Source organism: Euprymna scolopes, chromosome 46, assembly GCF_053919585.1.
Source record: "Euprymna scolopes isolate OS-2025 chromosome 46, ASM5391958v1, whole genome shotgun sequence".
NCBI lineage: Eukaryota > Metazoa > Mollusca > Cephalopoda > Sepiida > Sepiolidae > Euprymna > Euprymna scolopes.
In genome coordinates this window covers 145,529,898-145,552,703 of record NC_136527.1, presented here as the reverse complement: position 1 = coordinate 145,552,703, position 22,806 = coordinate 145,529,898, and the positions used below count along the sequence as shown (strand labels likewise).

Genomic DNA, 22,806 nt, shown 5'->3' with positions numbered 1-22,806 from the left:
GCATGTGGGGCATTTTGAAACATAGTCTCTGATCTCACTGTTTATGTTTGGCCAATACAAACATTCTCTTGCCCTTGTGCAACATCCTTCTATTCAGCTTCTCCTTCAGTATAGCCCGCTGGGTAATTGGAACCACTACACGATTACCCTTGAAAATTAACCCATCTCGTACAGTCATTTCATTTCGTATTTCAAAAAACGGTCTCACCTCTGGGTCAAAATGTTGGTGAAATAATCCCGACATTATGCTTGCTGTCTTCGTGCTTGTCACACAGAAGGAATACATCTCCCTCTGAACGTAACACTATAAAACCAATGTCCATGACTTTTTGTTTTCTTTTGCTAATTATGCAGAGATGGAACATGAAATTTAATTTTTACGCTATTTTTTTGTTTATTCAATCATTATGCGAAAGTACAGTCTAGTTGAATTTTCAAAAATAAAATTAAAAAAAAACATTTCTTAGTTATTTCATTTCATTTTTTCGGTATGTTTTCTTTATTAAATTGTTACGTGAAACTTAGACTAGTCAAAAAAATGAACAACCAAAAGAAAAGGTAAATATGTTGTTTAATACCATAATAGCCCCAACCAAAAACGGTTGTTTTTTTAGGAGGTTTATGGGTCGCTGACAACGAATCTGATATTCAAGCCCGTCGCAAATTTACTGTTTTCATGGTATTAACACCTAAACCCTGGGACTACATGCATGCGCATAAACGAATTTACATTAGGTCAACCTCCACACTTTTCTTTAAAGTGATGACAAGTACTTTTCCTGATATTAATGCGTTTATTATCCAGTGTATTGCGTGTTGTTTTCACTGGTCGAAAACAACACATGGCAACCAGTGAAAACAACGTGCACGCATTAATATCAGGAAAAGTACTTGTCGACGAGCGACGACCAATTTAAATTTGTGTATGCTACTGCGCGCTTGTGCCTAGTCTAAGCGTTCCGGGGTTAATACTATGCAAACGGTAAATTTACAGCGTGGTTGAATATCTGACTCGTCAGCGACCCCAAAACCCCTAAGAAAACAAATTTTATTTTCTAAAAAATTAAAGAAAAGAAACACTACTGTGCTTTTTGTTGTTTTATTTTAAACATATTCATAACAAGTATTGATTAGTTAAAAATTAGTACACGCTTATTATTATTAGTTCTTTTCGGGGTTGGTGGATAACCGTTATTGACACAGTTTCAGCAGTGGAGTTTCTTTTTGTTTTTTGTTTTGTCCTAGGCTGTAAAGTCGATGCGATAATCTCATTTTGCTTAAATGTGCGTTCCATTCCATTTTAATTTTTTACCATTCGTTCACAGCCGCTATCTTGTGGACATCTCAAGTCAACCTTGCCAAATATAAATAAATATTTCATAAAGTGATATATTTTTATAAGTATTATAATATAATACTAAAAACGAACACAAAACAGTGAAAATAAAAACAATCAAAAACAAAAAAACACAACTGAAACAATAGCGTTTTATTTGCTCACACAGTCAGTAGTCACCTAATCTTCTGTTACGCTTTTTTTTCCTTTATATATTTGACATATGAGTAAAAACCGTTTTAGAATACTTCGAAAGGCATTAGATAACTGCTAGTCGCCCGAGGCGCCCGCACTTGGAAATGTCGAGGGGACTGTCCAGGCATTTTTGTAAGCCAGAGTATTTTACTTTTGACTCGTACTTTATCATCTTTTTTTTTAATATTTCCCTAATTCTGACAAAAAACAAAAACAAAAGCATTTTTTACAAAAATGTTTAACCAAAAACAAAAAAAAACAGCATGCGAATGGTCAAAAACTCGTGTAAATTATTAAATATAATTCTTATTTTATTTTATGCAGATCTGTTATTGTATTTTACAAATTCTTAGGAAAAAATCACTTGTCCAAAAATTATTTTATTTTCTTTAACAAAGATAATATATATATATATATGTTAAATAGCACGCGATAATTTCCACTGGCAAACACCGGAAGTGGCTTTAAAGAAGTTGCTTCATAATCATCAGGAGTAGCAGCAATTAGACGGACAAAGTAGACGTACATTTTTAGTAAGACCGCTCTGTAGTCCAAGAAGGAAAGAGGAAGGAAGAAGAAAGCGAATCCGGAAGTGAGGTGCTATGCCTTCTTTGTCAAAAAATGATATTACCAGAGTTAAAGGGCGATAATCCCGATTGCCTTAAAATCATCAGTTTATGTTCATGTGTTCAATTGTACGGGAAACTCGGCTCCCCTGTATTGTATGCACGGATTTTTAATGCAGGAAATCAATCCAACCATATCATCATCATCAATTTATGCATTATTCCTGGCGCAGTCATTTAGATTTGTTGTCGTTTTATTGAGATATATTCAATATCTACTTGCTTATAATGCTTACATTTTTGGGGCTTTTGTCGTTTTTAAATGAGTCTATACTTTCTTATATTAAATTATTATATTCTTCCCTTTTTCTATTATGACAATATTAAGTAAGAATAATTTTGTCAATCATGAGTCCTTTCAATCATGTTCTATGTAATATTGTTTGTAAATGATTTTATATTTTCTTATATTTCAATCATGTTCTATGTAATATTGTTTGTAAATGATTTTATATTTTCTTATATTTTAATCATGTTCTATGTAATATTGTTTGTAAATGATTTTACATTTTCTTATATTTCAATCATGTTCTATGTAATATTGTTTGTAAATAATTTTACATTTTCTTATATTTTAATCATGTTCTATGTAATATTGTTTGTAAATAATTTTACATTTTCTTATATTTTAATCATGTTCTATGTAATATTGTTTGTAAATGATTTTATATTTTCTTATATTTCAATCATGTTCTATGTAATATTGTTTGTAAATGATTTTACATTTTCTTATATTTCAATCATGTTCTATGTAATATTGTTTGTAAATGATTTTATATTTTCTCATATTTCAATCATGTTCTATGTAATATTGTTTGTAAATCTTTTTACATTTTCTTATATTTCAATCATGTTCTATGTAATATTGTTTGTAAATGATTTTATATTTTCTTATATTTCAATCATGTTCTATGTAATATTGTTTGTAAATGATTTTATATTTTCTCATATTTCAATCATGTTCTATGTAATATTGTTTGTAAATCTTTTTACATTTTCTTATATTTCAATCATGTTCTATGTAATATTGTTTGTAAATGATTTTACATTTTCTTATATTTCAATCATGTTCTATGTAATATTGTTTGTAAATGATTTTATATTTTCTCATATTTCAATCATGTTCTATGTAATATTGTTTGTAAATCTTTTTACATTTTCTTATATTTCAATCATGTTCTATGTAATATTGTTTGTAAATGATTTTATATTTTCTTATATTTCAATCATGTTCTATGTAATATTGTTTGTAAATGATTTTATATTTTCTTATATTTCAATCATGTTCTATGTAATATTGTTTGTAAATCATTTTACATTTTCTTTCAATCATGTTCTATGTAATATTGTTTGTAAATGATTTTATATTTTCTTATATTTCAATCATGTTCTATGTAATTTTGTTTGTAAATGATTTTACATTTTCTTATATTTCAATCATGTTCTATGTAATATTGTTTGTAAATCTTTTTACATTTTCTTATATTTCAATCATGTTCTATGTAATATTGTTTGTAAATGATTTTATATTTTCTCATATTTCAATCATGTTCTATGTAATATTGTTTGTAAATCTTTTTACATTTTCTTATATTTCAATCATGTTCTATGTAATATTGTTTGTAAATGATTTTATATTTTCTCATATTTAAATCATGTTCTATGTAATATTGTTGGTAAATGATTTTATATTTTCTTATATTTCAATCATGTTCTATGTAATATTGTTTGTAAATGATTTTATATTTTCTTATATTTCAATCATGTTCTATGTAATAATGTTTGTAAATGATTTTATATTTTCTTATATTTCAATCATGTTCTTTGTAATATTGTTGGTAAATGATTTTATATTTTCTTATATTTCAATCATGTTCTATGTAATATTGTTTGTAAATGGTTTTATATTTTCTTATATTTTAATCATGTTCTATGTAATATTGTTTGTAAATGATTTTACATTTTCTTATATTTTAATCATGTTCTATGTAATATTGTTTGTAAATGATTTTACATTTTCTTATATTTTAATCATGTTCTATGTAATATTGTTTGTAAATGATTTTACATTTTCTTATATTTCAATCATGTTCTATGTAATATTTTTTGTAAATAATTTTACATTTTCTTATATTTCAATCATGTTCTATGTAATATTGTTTGTAAATGATTTTATATTTTCTTATATTTCAATCATGTTCTATGTAATATTGTTTGTAAATGATTTTACATTTTCTTATATTTCAATCATGTTCTATGTAATATTGTTTGTAGATGGTTTTATATTTTCTTATATTTCAATCATGTTCTATGTAATATTGTTTGTAAATGATTTTATATTTTCTTATATTTCAATCATGTTCTATGTAATATTGTTTGTAAATGATTTTACATTTTCTTATATTTCAATCATGTTCTATGTAATATTGTTTGTAAATGATTTTATATTTTCTTATATTTCAAGCATGTTCTATGTAATATTGTTTGTAAATGATTTTACATTTTCTTATATTTTAATCATGTTCTATGTAATATTGTTTGTAAATGATTTTACATTTTCTTATATTTTAATCATGTTCTATGTAATATTGTTTGTAAATGATTTTACATTTTCTTATATTTCAATCATGTTCTATGTAATATTGTTTGTAAATGATTTTATATTTTCTTATATTTCAATCATGTTCTATGTAATATTGTTTGTAAATGATTTTATATTTTCTTATATTTCAATCATGTTCTATGTAATATTGTTTGTAAATGATCTTATATTTTCTCATATTTAAATCATGTTCTATGTAATATTGTTTGTAAATCTTTTTACATTTTCTTATATTTCAATCATGTTCTATGTAATATTGTTTGTAAATGATTTTACATTTTCTTATATTTCAATCATGTTCTATGTAATATTGTTTGTAAATGATTTTATATTTTCTCATATTTCAATCATGTTCTATGTAATATTGTTTGTAAATCTTTTTACATTTTCTTATATTTCAATCATGTTCTATGTAATATTGTTTGTAAATGATTTTACATTTTCTTATATTTCAATCATGTTCTATGTAATATTGTTTGTAAATGATTTTATATTTTCTCATATTTCAATCATGTTCTATGTAATATTGTTTGTAAATCTTTTTACATTTTCTTATATTTCAATCATGTTCTATGTAATATTGTTTGTAAATGATTTTATATTTTCTTATATTTCAATCATGTTCTATGTAATATTGTTTGTAAATGATTTTAAATTTTCTTATATTTCAATCATGTTCTATGTAATTTTGTTTGTAAATGATTTTACATTTTCTTATATTTCAATCATGTTCTATGTAATATTGTTTGTAAATGATTTTACATTTTCTTATATTTCAATCATGTTCTATGTAATATTGTTTGTAAATCTTTTTACATTTTCTTATATTTCAATCATGTTCTATGTAATATTGTTTGTAAATGATTTTACATTTTCTTATATTTCAATCATGTTCTATGTAATATTGTTTGTAAATGATTTTATATTTTCTTATATTTCAATCATGTTCTATGTAATATTGTTTGTAAATGATTTTACATTTTCTTATATTTCAATCATGTTCTATGTAATATTGTTTGTAAATGATTTTATATTTTCTCATATTTAAATCATGTTCTATGTAATATTGTTGGTAAATGATTTTATATTTTCTTATATTTCAATCATGTTCTATGTAATATTGTTTGTAAATGATTTTACATTTTCTTATATTTCAATCATGTTCTATGTAATATTGTTTGTAAATGATTTTATATTTTCTTATATTTCAATCATGTTCTTTGTAATATTGTTGGTAAATGATTTTATATTTTCTTATATTTCAATCATGTTCTATGTAATATTGTTTGTAAATGGTTTTATATTTTCTTATATTTCAAGCATGTTCTATGTAATATTGTTTGTAAATGATTTTACATTTTCTTATATTTCAATCATGTTCTATGTAATATTGTTTGTAAATAATTTTACATTTTCTTATATTTCAATCATGTTCTATGTAATATTGTTTGTAAATGATTTTACATTTTCTTATATTTCAATCATGTTCTATGTAATATTGTTTGTAAATGATTTTATATTTTCTTATATTTCAAGCATGTTCTATGTAATATTGTTTGTAAATGATTTTATATTTTCTTATATTTCAATCATGTTCTATGTAATATTGTTTGTAAATGATTTTACATTTTCTTATATTTTAATCATGTTCTATGTAATATTGTTTGTAAATGATTTTATATTTTCTTATATTTCAATCATGTTCTATGTAATATTGTTTGTAAATGATTTTATATTTTCTTATATTTCAATCATGTTCTATGTAATATTGTTTGTAAATGATTTTACATTTTCTTATATTTCAATCATGTTCTATGTAATATTGTTTGTAAATGATTTTATATTTTCTTATATTTCAATCATGTTCTATGTAATATTGTTTGTAAATGATTTTATATTTTCTCATATTTAAATCATGTTCTATGTAATATTGTTTGTAAATAATTTTACATTTTATTATATTTCAATCATGTTCTATGTAATATTGTTTGTAAATGATTTTACATTTTCTTATATTTCAATCATGTTCTATGTAATATTGTTTGTAAATAATTTTACATTTTCTTATATTTCAATCATGTTCTATGTAATATTGTTTGTAAATGATTTTATATTTTCTTATATTTCAATCATGTTCTATGTAATATTGTTTGTAAATGATTTTACATTTTCTTATTTTTCAATCATGTTCTATGTAATATTGTTTGTAAATCATTTTACATTTTCTTATATTTCAATCATGTTCTATGTAATATTGTTTGTAAATAATTTTACATTTTCTTATATTTCAATCATGTTCTATGTAATATTGTTTGTAGATGGTTTTATATTTTCTTATATTTCAATCATGTTCTATGTAATATTGTTTGTAAATGATTTTATATTTTTTATATTTCAATCATGTTCTATGTAATATTGTTTGTAAATGATTTTACATTTTCTTATATTTCAATCATGTTCTATGTAATATTGTTTGTAAATGATTTTACATTTTCTTATATTTCAATCATGTTCTATGTAATATTGTTTGTAAATAATTTTACATTTTCTTATATTTCAATCATGTTCTATGTAATATTGTTTGTAAATTATTTTACATTTTCTTATATTTCAATCATGTTCTATGTAATATTGTTTGTAAATGATTTTTCATTTTCTTATATTTCAATCATGTTCTATGTAATATTGTTTGTAAATAATTTTACATTTTCTTATATTTCAATCATGTTCTATGTAATATTGTTTGTAAATGATTTTACATTTTCTTATATTTTAATCATGTTCTATGTAATATTGTTTGTAAATGATTTTACATTTTCTTATATTTCAATCATGTTCTATGTAATATTGTTTGTAAATGATTTTACATTTTCTTATATTTCAATCATGTTCTATGTAATATTGTTTGTAAATGATTTTACATTTTCTTATATTTTAATCATGTTCTATGTAATATTGTTTGTAAATCATTTTATATTTTCTTATATTTCAATCATGTTCTATGTGATATTGTTTGTAAATGATTTTACATTTTCTTATATTTCAAGCATGTTCTATGTAATACTGTCCAGCTCAAAGTTCTCATATAAAAAAATGCGAATTCTTAAAATAAAATTATGCACATATTTTGCAAGGATATGCCGTTTACTAATTGTGTGTTCTTTTCATATGTATCAGTAAACTTGTGTAAGAATATGACTTTCCATTTCAAGCATGTTTTATGTAATACTGTCTTATTAATGAAATTATCATATGAATAAATGTGAATTCACATAATTTATATTTAATATGAAGCAGAAAAATATTCAACCACTTCATAATAATGTAGCTTATTCTTTTTTATTCTTTTTTATTCTTCTTTTGTTTGTTTTAAAAGATCAAAGGGCTTCGTTCATTATGATTTGAATTTTTATTTGATTTCATTATGATTTGAATTTTTATTTGATTTCATTATGATTTGAATTTTTAGTTTATTTCATTATGATTTGAATTTTTATTTGATTTCATTATGATTTGAATTTTTATTTGATTTTATTATTTGAATTTTTATTTGATTTCATTATGATTTGAATTTTATTTGATTTCATTATGATCTGAATTTTTATTTGATTTCATTATGATTTGAATTTTTATTTTATTTCATTATGATTTTAATTTTTATTTGATTTCATTATGATTTTAATTTTTATTTGATTTTATTATGATTTGAATTTTTATTTGATTTTATTATGATTTGAATTTTTATTTGATTTCATTATGATTTGAATTTTTATTTGATTTCATTATGATTTGAATTTTTATTTGATTTTATTATGATTTGAATTTTTATTTGATTTTATTATGATTTGAATTTTTATTTGATTTTATTATGATTTGAATTTTATTTGATTTTATTATGATTTGAAATTTTATTTGATTTCATTATGATCTGAATTTTTATTTGATTTCATTATGATTTGAATTTTTATTTGATTTTATTATGATTTGAATTTTTATTTGATTTTATTATGATTTGAATTTTTATTTGATTTCATTATGATTTGAATTTTTATTTGATTTCATTATGATTTGAATTTTTATTTGATTTCATTATGATTTGAATTTTTATTTGATTTCATTATGATTTGAATTTTTATTTGATTTTATTATGATTTGAATTTTTATTTGATTTTATTATGATTTTAATTTTTATTTGATTTTATTATGATTTTAATTTTTATTTGATTTCATTATGATTTGAATTTTATTTGATTTTATTATGATCTGAATTTTTATTTGATTTTATTATGATTTTAATTTTTATTTGCTTTCATTATGATTTTAATTTTTATTTGATTTTATTATGATTTGAATTTTTATTTGATTTTATTATGATTTGAATTTTTATTTGATTTTATTATGATTTGAATTTTTATTTGATTTTATTATGATTTGAATTTTTATTTGCTTTCATTATGATTTGAATTTTTATTTGATTTTATTATGATTTGAATTTTTATTTGATTTCATTATGATTTGAATTTTTATTTGATTTTATTATTTGAATTTTTATTTGATTTCATTATGATTTGAATTTTTATTTGATTTTATTATGATTTGAATTTTTATTTGATTTTATTATGATTTGAATTTTTATTTGATTTTATTATGATTTGAATTTTTATTTGATTTTATTATGATTTGAATTTTTATTTGCTTTCATTATGATTTTAATTTTTATTTGATTTCATTATGATTTGAATTTTTATTTGATTTCATTATGATTTGAATTTTTATTTGATTTTATTATGATTTGAATTTTTATTTGATTTCATTATGATTTGAATTTTTATTTGATTTTATTATTTGAATTTTTATTTGATTTCATTATGATTTGAATTTTTATTTGATTTTATTATGATTTGAATTTTTATTTGATTTTATTATGATTTGAATTTTTATTTGATTTCATTATGATTTGAATTTTTATTTGATTTCATTATGATTTGAATTTTTATTTGATTTCATTATGATTTGAATTTTTATTTGATTTCATAATGATTTGAATTTTTATTTGATTTTATTATTTGAATTTTTATTTGATTTCATTATGATTTGAATTTTATTTGATTTCATTATGATTTGAATTTTTATTTGATTTCATTATGATTTGAATTTTTATTTGATTTTATTATGATTTGAATTTTTATTTGATTTTATTATGATTTGAATTTTTATTTGATTTTATTATGATTTGAATTTTTATTTGATTTCATTATGATTTTAATTTTTATTTGATTTCATTATTATTTTAATTTTTATTTGATTTCATTATGATTTGAATTTTTATTTGCTTTCATTATGATTTGAATTTTTATTTGATTTTATTATGATTTGAATTTTTATTTGATTTCATTATGATTTGAATTTTTATTTGATTTCATTATGATTTGAATTTTTATTTGATTTCATTATGATTTGAATTTTTATTTGATTTCATTATGATTTGAATTTTTATTTGATTTCATTATGATTTGAATTTTTATTTGATTTTATTATGATTTGAATTTTTATTTGATTTCATTATGATTTGAATTTTTATTTGATTTCATTATGATTTTAATTTTTATTTGATTTCATTATGATTTGAATTTTTATTTGATTTCATTATGATTTGAATTTTTATTTGATTTCATTATGATTTGAATTTTTATTTGATTTCATTATGATTTGAATTTTTATTTGATTTCATTATGATTTGAATTTTTATTTGATTTCATTATGATTTGAATTTTTATTTGATTTCATTATTATTTTAATTTTTATTTGATTTCATTATGATTTGAATTTTTATTTGATTTCATTATGATTTGAATTTTTATTTGATTTCATTATGATTTGAATTTTTATTTGATTTCATTATTAATTTGAATTTTTATTTGATTTCATTATGATTTGAATTTTTATTTGATTTTATTATGATTTGAATTTTTATTTGATTTCATTATGATTTGAATTTTTATTTGATTTTATTATTTGAATTTTTATTTGATTTCATTATGATTTGAATTTTTATTTGATTTTATTATGATTTGAATTTTTATTTGATTTTATTATGATTTGAATTTTTATTTGATTTCATTATGATTTGAATTTTTATTTGATTTCATTATGATTTGAATTTTTATTTGATTTCATTATGATTTGAATTTTTATTTGATTTTATTATTTGAATTTTTATTTGATTTCATTATGATTTGAATTTTATTTGATTTCATTATGATTTGAATTTTTATTTGATTTCATTATGATTTGAATTTTTATTTGATTTTATTATGATTTGAATTTTTATTTGATTTTATTATGATTTGAATTTTTATTTGATTTTATTATGATTTGAATTTTTATTTGATTTCATTATGATTTTAATTTTTATTTGATTTCATTATTATTTTAATTTTTATTTGATTTCATTATGATTTGAATTTTTATTTGCTTTCATTATGATTTGAATTTTTATTTGATTTTATTATGATTTGAATTTTTATTTGATTTCATTATGATTTGAATTTTTATTTGATTTCATTATGATTTGAATTTTTATTTGATTTCATTATGATTTGAATTTTTATTTGATTTCATTATGATTTGAATTTTTATTTGATTTTATTATGATTTGAATTTTTATTTGATTTCATTATGATTTGAATTTTTATTTGATTTCATTATGATTTGAATTTTTATTTGATTTCATTATTATTTTAATTTTTATTTGATTTCATTATGATTTGAATTTTTATTTGATTTCATTATGATTTGAATTTTTATTTGATTTCATTATGATTTGAATTTTTATTTGATTTCATTATGATTTGAATTTTTATTTGATTTCATTATGATTTGAATTTTTATTTGATTTCATTATGATTTGAATTTTTATTTGATTTCATTATGATTTGAATTTTTATTTGATTTCATTATTATTTTAATTTTTATTTGATTTCATTATGATTTGAATTTTTATTTGATTTCATTATGATTGGAATTTTTATTTGATTTCATTATGATTTGAATTTTTATTTGATTTCATTATGATTTGAATTTTTATTTGATTTCATTATGATTTGAATTTTTATTTGATTTCATTATGATTTGAATTTTTATTTGATTTCATTATGATTTGAATTTTTATTTGATTTCATTATGATTTGAATTTTTATTTGATTTCATTATGATCTTAATTTTTATTTGATTTCATTATGATTTGAATTTTTATTTGATTTTATTATTTGAATTTTTATTTGATTTCATTATGATTTGAATTTTATTTGATTTTATTATGATTTGAATTTTATTTGATTTTATTATGATTTGAATTTTATTTGATTTTATTATGATTTGAATTTTATTTGATTTTATTATGATTTGAATTTTTATTTGATTTCATTATGATCTGAATTTTTATTTGATTTCATTATGATTTGAATTTTTATTTGATTTTATTATGATTTGAATTTTTATTTGATTTTATTATGATTTGAATTTTTATTTGATTTCATTATGATTTGAATTTTTATTTGATTTCATTATGATTTTAATTTTTATTTGATTTCATTATGATTTTAATTTTTATTTGATTTCATTATGATTTGAATTTTTATTTCCATCATGTATCTGCAAGGCTATATTTTCTGATTGATATTATTAGTTGTGTTTTATGTTCCCAGATATTTTATACTTTTCTGAACAATAAGATATTAGGTGTGTGTTTTTATATGTTTCACTAAATATGATTTTTGAATATCCACGCACTTCATAAGTATGTGGCTTTTCCCTTTTTTTTAAATTTTCTTCCTTTGAAGATTGTAATGCTGGGTATGGGGTAGCCAAACCAGCTGCCAACATTGCCCTGCTTTTTTATTGAAACCAACCGAGAGCTCTTTTTAGTATCCTCGCTGTTCCCTTAAGTGCAATTGTCTGAATCTCTTTTGCACTTGGTTCACCAGGAATATTAGTTAGGTAGGACTTCAAGTTCTTCTTCATAAGTCCTGTGGCACCTATGATTCCCTTTTTTTTTCATTTTTCTTAAACTTTTTCTTCTAGGGGATTGGACATCCAACCAGATGTCTGACATTTACCCTTATTTTAGTGAGTCCAACCAAGAGATCTTTTCAGGATTCTAGCCGTCCCTTTCAGTGCAATCCCAGTATGAGTTTTCATATGGCTCACTAAGTTTGATTTTTGAGACCAACAATATTCACACACTTGACAAGTATGTGGCTTTTTCCTTTTTTTTGTATTTTACTTCAGTAAGTTTTAAGAGATCAAGGGGCTCCCTCCTGGAGCTAACACTTTATTCTGTTATGATTTAAATTTATATCCGAGGGCTCTTTTAAGAATAGATACTGTCTCCTTTATGGCTGCATTCTGTATTTCATTACAGCTTTGTCTTCCAGGGATTGCTTCTAAGTATTTATGAAGATTCTTTTTTATTAAGCCAGTTGCTCCTATCACAACCGGTATAATGTTTATTTCTTTCAGAGACCATGTCGTTTTTAGATCATTTTTTAGGTCCTGATATTTTGTTATCTTTTCCTGTTTAGCTCTGTTAAGGCCGAAATAATTTGGGATTGTGGCATCGATATTTGATAATCTGTAAAGTTGCATCCCTCACAGATATTCTACATCATATTCTAATCGAGGTATTTTATATTTTGCTGAGGCACAGTCTGAAGAACCATCTGCCAATAAGTTTAGGCATCCAGATATTAGGTGTGAGTTCTCATATGGATCATTAAAGGTGATTTTTGACAAAAAGAATACCCACACACTTGACAAGTATGTGGCTTTTCCTTTTTTTTTCTCCACCTTTTTTTTCTAGGGGATGGGACATCCAACCAAATGTCTAACATTTACCCCTACTTAAGTGAGTCCAACCAAGAGATCTTTTCAGGATTCTATCCGTCCCTTTCAGTGCAATCGTTTGTTGCACTTGGTTCACCGGGTATGCTTGCTATGTATTTTTTAAAGTTCTTTTTCATAAGCCTAGTTGCTCCTATGATGACTGGTATAATTGAAACGTCTTTTAATTTCCAATTTCGTTTCATATCATACATAAGTCCTTGATACTTTGTTATCTTTTCCCTCTCCGCTCTGTTAAGCCCTGTCTCATTTGGTACACTGACCTCTATTACGGTCGCTTTTTTGTTTGCTCTGTCCCAAATCACTATGCCTTCTCATATGGTTCACTAAGGCTGATTTTTGAGAGCAACAATATTCACACACTTCACAAGAATATGGCTTTTCCCCAGTATGAGTTCTCATATGTCTCACTAACGTTGACTTTTGAGAAAAAGAATATCCACACACTTCACAAGAATGTGGCGTTTCGCCAGTGTGAGTTCTCATATGGGCTACTAAATTTGATTTTTGAGAACAAGAATATCCGCACACATCACAAGAATGTGGCTTTTCCCCAGTATGAGTTCTCATATGTTTCACTAACATTGATTTTTCAGAACAAGAATATCCACACACTTTACAAGAATGTGGCTTTTCCCCAGTATGAGTTCTCATATGTTTCACTAACCTTGATTTGTGAGAACAAGAATATCCACAAACTTCACAAGAATGTGGCTTTTCCCCAGTGTGAGTTCTCAAATGACACACTAACGATGATTTATCAGAACAAGAATATTCGCACATTGGACAAGAATGTGGTTTTTCTCCAGTGTGAGTTCTCATATGTCTAACTAAGTCTGATTTTTGTGAAAAAGAATATCCACACATTTTACAAGAGTGTGGCTTTTCCCCAGTGTGAGTTTTCATATGGCTCACTAAGGCTGATTTTTGAGAGCAAGAATATTCACACACTTGACAAGTATGCGGCTTTTCCCCAGTATGAGTTCTCATATGGTTCACTAACGTTGTTTTTTCAGAACAAGAATATGAACAAATTTGACAAGAGTGTGGCTTTTCCCCAGTGTGAGTTCTCATATGGCCTATTAAACTTGATTTTTGAGCACAAGAAAATCCACAAACTTTACAAAAATATGGCTTTTCCCCAGTGTGAGTTCTCATATGTTTCACCAACGTTAATTTTACAGAGCAAGAATATCCACAGACTTCACAGGAATGTGGCTTTTCTCCAGTGTGAGTTCTCATATGACCCACTAAAGTTGATTTTTGAGAACAAGAATACCCACACACTTCACAAGAATACGGCGTTTCCCCAGTGTGAGTTCTCATATGGGCTACTAAATTTGATTTTTGAGAACAAGAATGCCCACACACTTCACAATAATGTGCCTTTTCCTCAGTATGGGTTCTCATATTGGTCATTAAATTTATTTATGAAAACAAGAATATATACACACTTTACAAGAATGTGGATTTTTTTCTAGTGTGAGTACCTATATATTTTACTCAATCATAGCGGCAAACATTTACTTACTACTTGATATATTTTACCTGAGATATCTTTTTAAAATGTTATTTCAAAAAATTTCGCAGTTATAAAGTTATAATTTTCTATATAATTTTAGAGGTATAATTTTCGCCGTTAAATTGATTCATTTAATTTTTATAGCTAAAGTTTCTGGTATTTTTTTTAATTTCTGATTTTTACATTTCATTGTTTCCGATGTTAAAGATTTTTTAAAAGTTACATACTTTTCTGATTCCTTATATTTGAACATTTTTACACACATTTTTACAAACATTTGTATTACATTCAAGTCGTGTTATGTTTTCACCAATGTTTTGCAAAATTCATTAAATAGTATTATAAATTAAATAGTATTATAAATTTTCTCACAGATGTCGCTGTATTGTTCCAAATAAAGTAATAACTGTTCACATCTTAATGTTAAAAGATCATGATCCTCCATTAACATTGAAACAGGGTTCAATCAGGAACATCTGTAAAAAATAATGAAGTTGAATATTTTAGAATTTGCATTCACATATTAGTATTCCGTTTGTTTATTGTTGTCAAGATTATTAGATTGAACCACAACATCTTGCTTTATTTCATCTAAAACATTTATATAAGTCTCATCACAGAAATGACTATATTTTCTAACTTGACAGAGATTAAGTCGATACAAGTGTTGCTCAATGTATTATCTAGTTAAAATATTGTTTTGTTATGATTTTCATCATAATGAGAACAGATATATTTATATATATATATATATATATATATATACAAAAATGTAATTCTTGGTTCGTTCAAAGTTTATACAACCACATTTCTACATTACCAATTTAATTGAAATTTTCAGAAAATCTATCTGTAAAGTCAATGAATGTTTGCATGTCATTAAAATAATTTTACATTGCGAATTATAAAAATTTTAATTAAAATATAAATATTTTTCGAATTTGTTTCTGCGAGACTACCGCGGTTTTATTTCTGGTAACTTCCATTTCAACTACTATAGTTTCCGATATTACAGCAATAGTTTTCGGTATTAAAGAAAATATGGATCTTTTTAAAGTCACATACTTTTCTAATATTTGCACATTACACACATTTTTATAAACATTTGTATTCCCTTCAAGTCGTTTTGTTTTCACCAATGTTTTGCAAAATTCATTAAATAGTATTGTCCAGTATAATAAATTGTCTCACAGATGCCGCTGTTGTGTTCCAAATAAATTATAAACTGTTTACAGCTTAATATTTAAAGATCATGATCTTCCATTAAAATTGAAATAGGGTTCAATCAGGAACATCTGTAAAAAATAATGCATTCACTAATTCATATTAGTATTCTGTTTGTTTATTGTTGTCAATATTATTAGATTGAACCACAACATCTTGATTTATTTCATCTATAAAAATTCATATAAGACAGATCACTAAAATGACCGGATATTTTCTAACTTGATACAGAGTAAGTCGATGCAAGTGTTGCTTGAGTTATTATCTAGTTGAAATTATAGTGTTTTGTTATGATTTTCATCATAGTGAGAAGAGATATATTTATATTGATACACACAATGCTACAATATATATATACATGTATCTTAATATAACAATGAAAATACATCACCATATGTCCATCCAAAAAGTATTTATCAATCCTATTATTCCATCTACATGTGTTTGAGTGAATATATCCACTAAACTTTAATGCATCTGAACATAAAAATTATTTGTAACCACAAGCGTTTAACTTATACGTGTGTTAATGTTTCATCTGTCTTTAAATATTGGTATGAACAAATTTTTAGTTTACAAATTGTCATATAGATTAGCAAATAATTTCAGAACATTAGAAAGACTTCTTGAAAGAATGTGGGGTTTCTAAACCCTGCTAGAAAATTACTTTAGACTGGAACTATTATGGATGTCTACATTTGCATAAGCATTGAGCATTCTTGCCTGTTTTACAAGTAATTTCATAGAATGTGTTGTATCGTAATTGCACCCCCTCAACATACATACTTTGAATTAAGCCGACTACTACTTTTTTGGGGGGGGAGGGGGGGTATGTGCCTCCTATTCCAAGAGACATGGATGAGCTGAAGGCCCGAATAACAGAAGCTGTTGCAACCATTGACAACGCAATGCTATGATGCGTTTGGTAAGAATTGGACTATCAGCTTGCTGTGTGTCGTTGGAGCAATAGTTCTTTCATTGAACATCTTTGAACATTCCATGAAGAACTTGAGATTACAAGTTTTCTGAATATACCGGATACGTTTTGATAACTTTAATAGTTCTCAAACTATTCAATGTCAAAATGTGCCCAAGACTTTTGGAACACCCTGTATATCTATATCACTATATATGTTGATGTCTTTATATATGTATATCTATATATGTATATCTATATCACTATATATATGTTGATGTCTCTATATATGTATATATATATATATATATACATATATATTACTATATATGTTGATGTGTTGTAAAAAATTTGATGTCTCTATAGATGTATATCTATATTACTATATATATGTTGATATATATATATATATATATATATATATATATATATATATATTACTATATATGTTGATGTGTTGTAAAATTTTTTACTCTAATTGTTATCTTCCTCGGTCAGCTAGTCTCTGGAATTTCCTCCATTTTCTGCTTTCCTGACTGTAATTAAATGCAGTAGTTTAAATGTAATGTGAACAGATATCTCGTTACTATTCTGTCCGTAATAATCCCAAATAGTAGTCCCTTACATTCAAGTGGCCAATTATTAATCCTCAACATGTATAAAAACAAGAAGCAACGACAGAATTCGCGCATAAGCCTGACGAATCCTATAGTTGGATGAAACGCAGAATATTCAGTGTAGCTTAATCGCCATATGTATTTTATAAATTACTATAAATATATATATATATATATATATATAAATATATACATATATATATATAAATATATACATATATATATATATATACATATATATATATATATACATATATATATATATATAAATATATATATATATATAAATATATATATATATATAAATATATAAATATATATATATATATAAATATATAAATATATAAATATATATATATATATATAAATATATATATATATATATATAAATATATATATATATATATAAATATATATATATATATAAATATATATATATACATATAAATATATATATATATAAATATATATATACATATAAATATATATATATATAAATATATATACATAAATATATATATATACATATAAATATATATATATATAAATATATATATATACATAAATATATATATATACATAAATATATATATATATATAAATATATATATATATATATAAATATATATATATACATATAAATATATATATATACATAAATATATATATATACATAAATATATATATATACATAAATATATATATATATATATATATAAATATATATATATATATAAATATATATATATATATATAAATATATATATATAAATATATATATATATATAAATATATATATATACATAAATAAGAAGGATGAAAAACTGTAGCAAAAATGTCTTGAATGTTTTATCTTTAAATATCTGTTCATCCCTAATTGATATGAACGTAAAAATATTTTTAATAACATGTTTGTAACTTATCACCGTGTTAAATGTTTTATATTTAAATATCTGTTCATCCCTAATTGAGTGAACATCAAATTATTTTAATACTATTATTACTTATTACAGTGTTGAATGTCGGATCTTTAAATATTAGTGACTAAATATTTAAATTACTTTAAACAGATAATCAATTTATAACCCAGCTGTACTATCATACGATATACCTGTACTTTAGTCCTATAAAAAGCACCTTAGATCCAAGCTACAATGTGACTTGTTTGGAGTAAAAAACATTAAAAAATTTCCCTTTATCCTTTTTTAATCTGGACGTAAAACCTATTTGCAACCACATGTATTTTATTTAACAATGTTTTAATGTTTTATCTTTAAATATTAGTAAAACTAAATATGTAAATCACAATAAACAGATAATAAACATTTAATCTGAACGTATTATTTAGGTTTTAACTAAAACGTTTATGACAAGTCAACAAACGCATGTAATGCTGACATTTTTTTTATTGGAATAACTACCTCTTACTATTATCCAATGTAGCCTAATGTTAAATTATTTGTAACCAGATGCATTAAATTTATTTTTTCAATTGTTTACAAAATAGTTAACAACGCCATATTGTTATATTGACAATAAATTTCTTAAGAATAAAGATATTATTTGGAAAAGCATTCCAAACATGTGAAGAGGATTTGTTAATGATGTAATGGAATAACCGAACATTCCTTCATAGATGAAATGAACTATGGATGTATTGACCTTCTCACGTGATTGAGGCAGAAGGAAAAAAGACAGGACGAGAATAAGAAAATATGTCGAGTAACTCTTGTCACATGTATTCCCTTGTAAATAAACCCCTTTGTCTTTCATCCATAACCCCGTGTTTCTTGTTGTATTCTTATTTAAAGTAAAAATATAACAAATGGCGACAGGATTCGAATTCACAAAAAGGAAACTTTAAGCCAAAACGATATTGGATAACGAACGGAAAAATACTGCACAGAAAAATTCAACTACTGAAAAAAAGCTAAAACACACACAAAAAGTAAGTTATTTTTTTAATTCAGTCTGTTACGGTCCTACTGAAAAAAAAAGAGAAATTGACATTTCACACAGCATTGAAAGGAACACTTTTTCTTGTCCATTTCAAATTTCTTTTGTTTCATAAGAAGAAAAAATATGGCGGAAAGCGACGCATGTATGTTGTTGGTTCGGTGTCAATTTCGTGCATGTAACCCCCTTCAAAAACCTTGTCTAAAAAAGAATATTTTTGTGGTTTAAAAAAACAAACTATTAGGTGAATTTATTTAATGCTTTATGCAGATGCTGTTAACCTTTTGTTTTTTTACTGTGTTTAAAAAAAAGAAAAAATTATTCAACATGGAACAATTAGCCGAGTTTACAAAACTATACAATTAGCACTGGCGGCCCAACAAAGCCAGATAAAATTTTTACAAAAAGAACAGTTAAAACAAAATGAAGTATTAAAAACAATATTAATAAAACAAGAAGAAAAAATGGATTATCGGTTCACTCTGGAAGGAATTGCAAATTCATTGACAGAATTTTTATATGAACCAAAGTTTGGCTTAATGTTTCCAGCATAGTATCATAGATACGAAAATATTTTTTCCAAACGATGTCAGGCCTGGTCGGTTGAAGAAAAAATTATTTTACTGTTGCAAAAACTGGGTTCCCATGAAAATACCAAGTATACCCATTTTATACTCCCACGGATACCTGAAGATATTTCTTTTAAAGAGTATATAGAAATTTTATCAAACATTTTCGAGGCAGGGGGATAGCTTATTTTATACTCGGTATAGCTAGCTGTTTAAATATTTTGAAACAAGATGATGAAGATTTTATCGCCTATGCTGGGAGAGTAAATGCCTAATGCAAGTTATTTAAGTTGAAAGACCTAAAAGAGGACATGTTTAAATGCTTGATATTTGTGCAAGGGTTAACATCCTTGAAGGATAAAGAGATTCGTTCTAGAGTATTACCCATTTTGAACCAATGCATAGAAATAACCTTACAGAAAGTTACTGAGGAATGCCAGAAACTGTTAACTTTAAAACAGGATAATACTAGTATCGAAGAGAAAAATGTTGACAAAATACAAAGCGTAAAACAAGGTGACCACTATGTAAAAAAAATACTGTAAGACGTGTGGAGGAAAGAATCACTTCACAAAAGAGTGCTACTTCAAAAGCAAAATTTGCTATAAGTGCGGGCGTAAAGGACACAAATTAACAGTATGCAAAAAGGAGAAATACTGTAAGCCTGAAATAAAGACCATTGGTTCTAATAAAGAGTCCATGTATGGTCAAAAAGGGAAATATATTGAAGTTAGAATTAATGGCCGGAAAGAAAACTGTCTTTTGGATACTTAATTGATGACAACATGGAAGAAATCCAAAGAAAATTGTGAGAGGAATGTCTGGAAATAGATAAAATTTTAAGGGTGAATTTTATACTAATGTGACTTTGAATGAAAATACTGTAAAAACTAAAATGCATGTGATATCCTGAAAAAATTCTACTCTATTCGGTATAGATTTGATGATACTTTTCAATTTATGGGAGAAACCAATAAACTCATTTTGCAAAAGAAAAAATTTGACAGGATCTGAAAGTCTCAAACTGCCAGGAAGATTTGTTGAGGATTTGAAGGATTTTAAAAATGTATTTTCTGAAGGTTGGGTTGCTGCACTAAAACGGAAGTGAAATTTGAATTGAAAGATGATAATGGCACTTCACAGGTCAGGAATCCAGGCACTTCTGTGAGGCACTGGCCATTGAACACATTACAACACCAACTTTTAACCCTCGATCAAACGGATAAGCGTCGATACTTTTAAATGAGCTTTAAAAAAGAATAATAACATCGACACGAAAGATAAGCATTAAAACATTGTTAGCAATATATAGGATAACACCAAATACAAATGCTAAATTATCCCAGCTGAAATTATATTTGCCAGGAAGGTACGTTCGTTGTTCGGCTGGTTAATCTCAAGAGAAAACGTTTAAAAAGTATCAAGGATAATGTAAATAATGTACAATGACGGGATAAAGTTTTCCTAAAAAATTATCCGGCAGGGAAGAGTTTTTGGGAAGAAGGCATAATCTCAAGAAGAATTGGAAGAATGGTTTACACTATAAAAGAGCAGACTTTTTTCCACAAAAAACCTATCACCCAATACATAGAAACAGTCAGAAACCAAGAGTTACCATTGGAAGTGCTATATGACACTTTCCATATACAACCTCCAAACAGTAACTCAGAAATGTAGTCAATCTCCAAAAGTAAAAAATCGGCAAACACAAATGGTGAGGAGAAGTGAAAGGAAAAGGAAAAGAACCGAATTTTTTGGACAAAGTTTCAAAGTTTAAAAGGAAAAAATGGTAGAAGCAAAATTCTATGGAAGAATTTAGCTTGGGGGAAGGTGATGTAATGGAATAACCTAACATCCCTTCATAGATGAAATGAACTATGGATGTATTGACCCTCTCACGTGACTGAGGCAGAACGAAAAAAGACAGGACGAGAACAAGAAAAGATGCCGAGTAACTCTTATGTCATCTGTATTCCCTTGTAAATAAACCCCTTTGTCTTTCACCCATAACCCCGTGTTTCTTGCTGTATCCTTATTTAAAGTAAGAATATAACAGTTAAAATGATTTTAGGGGTGGGGAAACATTTCAATTAATAATAAATATATTTGTAATTAAAATAACATTTAAAGTGAGATAAATCATATTAAAAAATTAGACTTTCATATGTACTAAATATGCCTGGAATTGATTTCCGCAATTAATCGTTGACTGCTGAACCATTTCTAGTCTAAATCTACAATTCTCTGTCATTATACAACTGTAATGAAACTAATTATATAAGTGATTAAAGATCAATAAGAGCCTCATGTGATGTAAAGTATTCGGCATTTCACCAATTAAA

At 24.1% G+C, this 22,806-nt stretch overlaps 1 long non-coding RNA gene across 1 annotated transcript; it reads right to left on the bottom strand.

Annotated features, from left to right (window-relative positions):
* Positions 1–634: 634 nt before the first annotated feature.
* Positions 635–22,769, bottom strand: LOC145271121 (uncharacterized). Its single transcript, XR_013865699.1, has 3 exons — positions 22,635–22,769; positions 15,555–15,658; positions 635–1,354 (listed from the first exon to the last, which is right to left on the bottom strand). It is a non-coding gene; the product is annotated as an uncharacterized LOC145271121 (long non-coding RNA).
* Between the last annotated feature and the right edge of the window lie 37 nt (positions 22,770–22,806).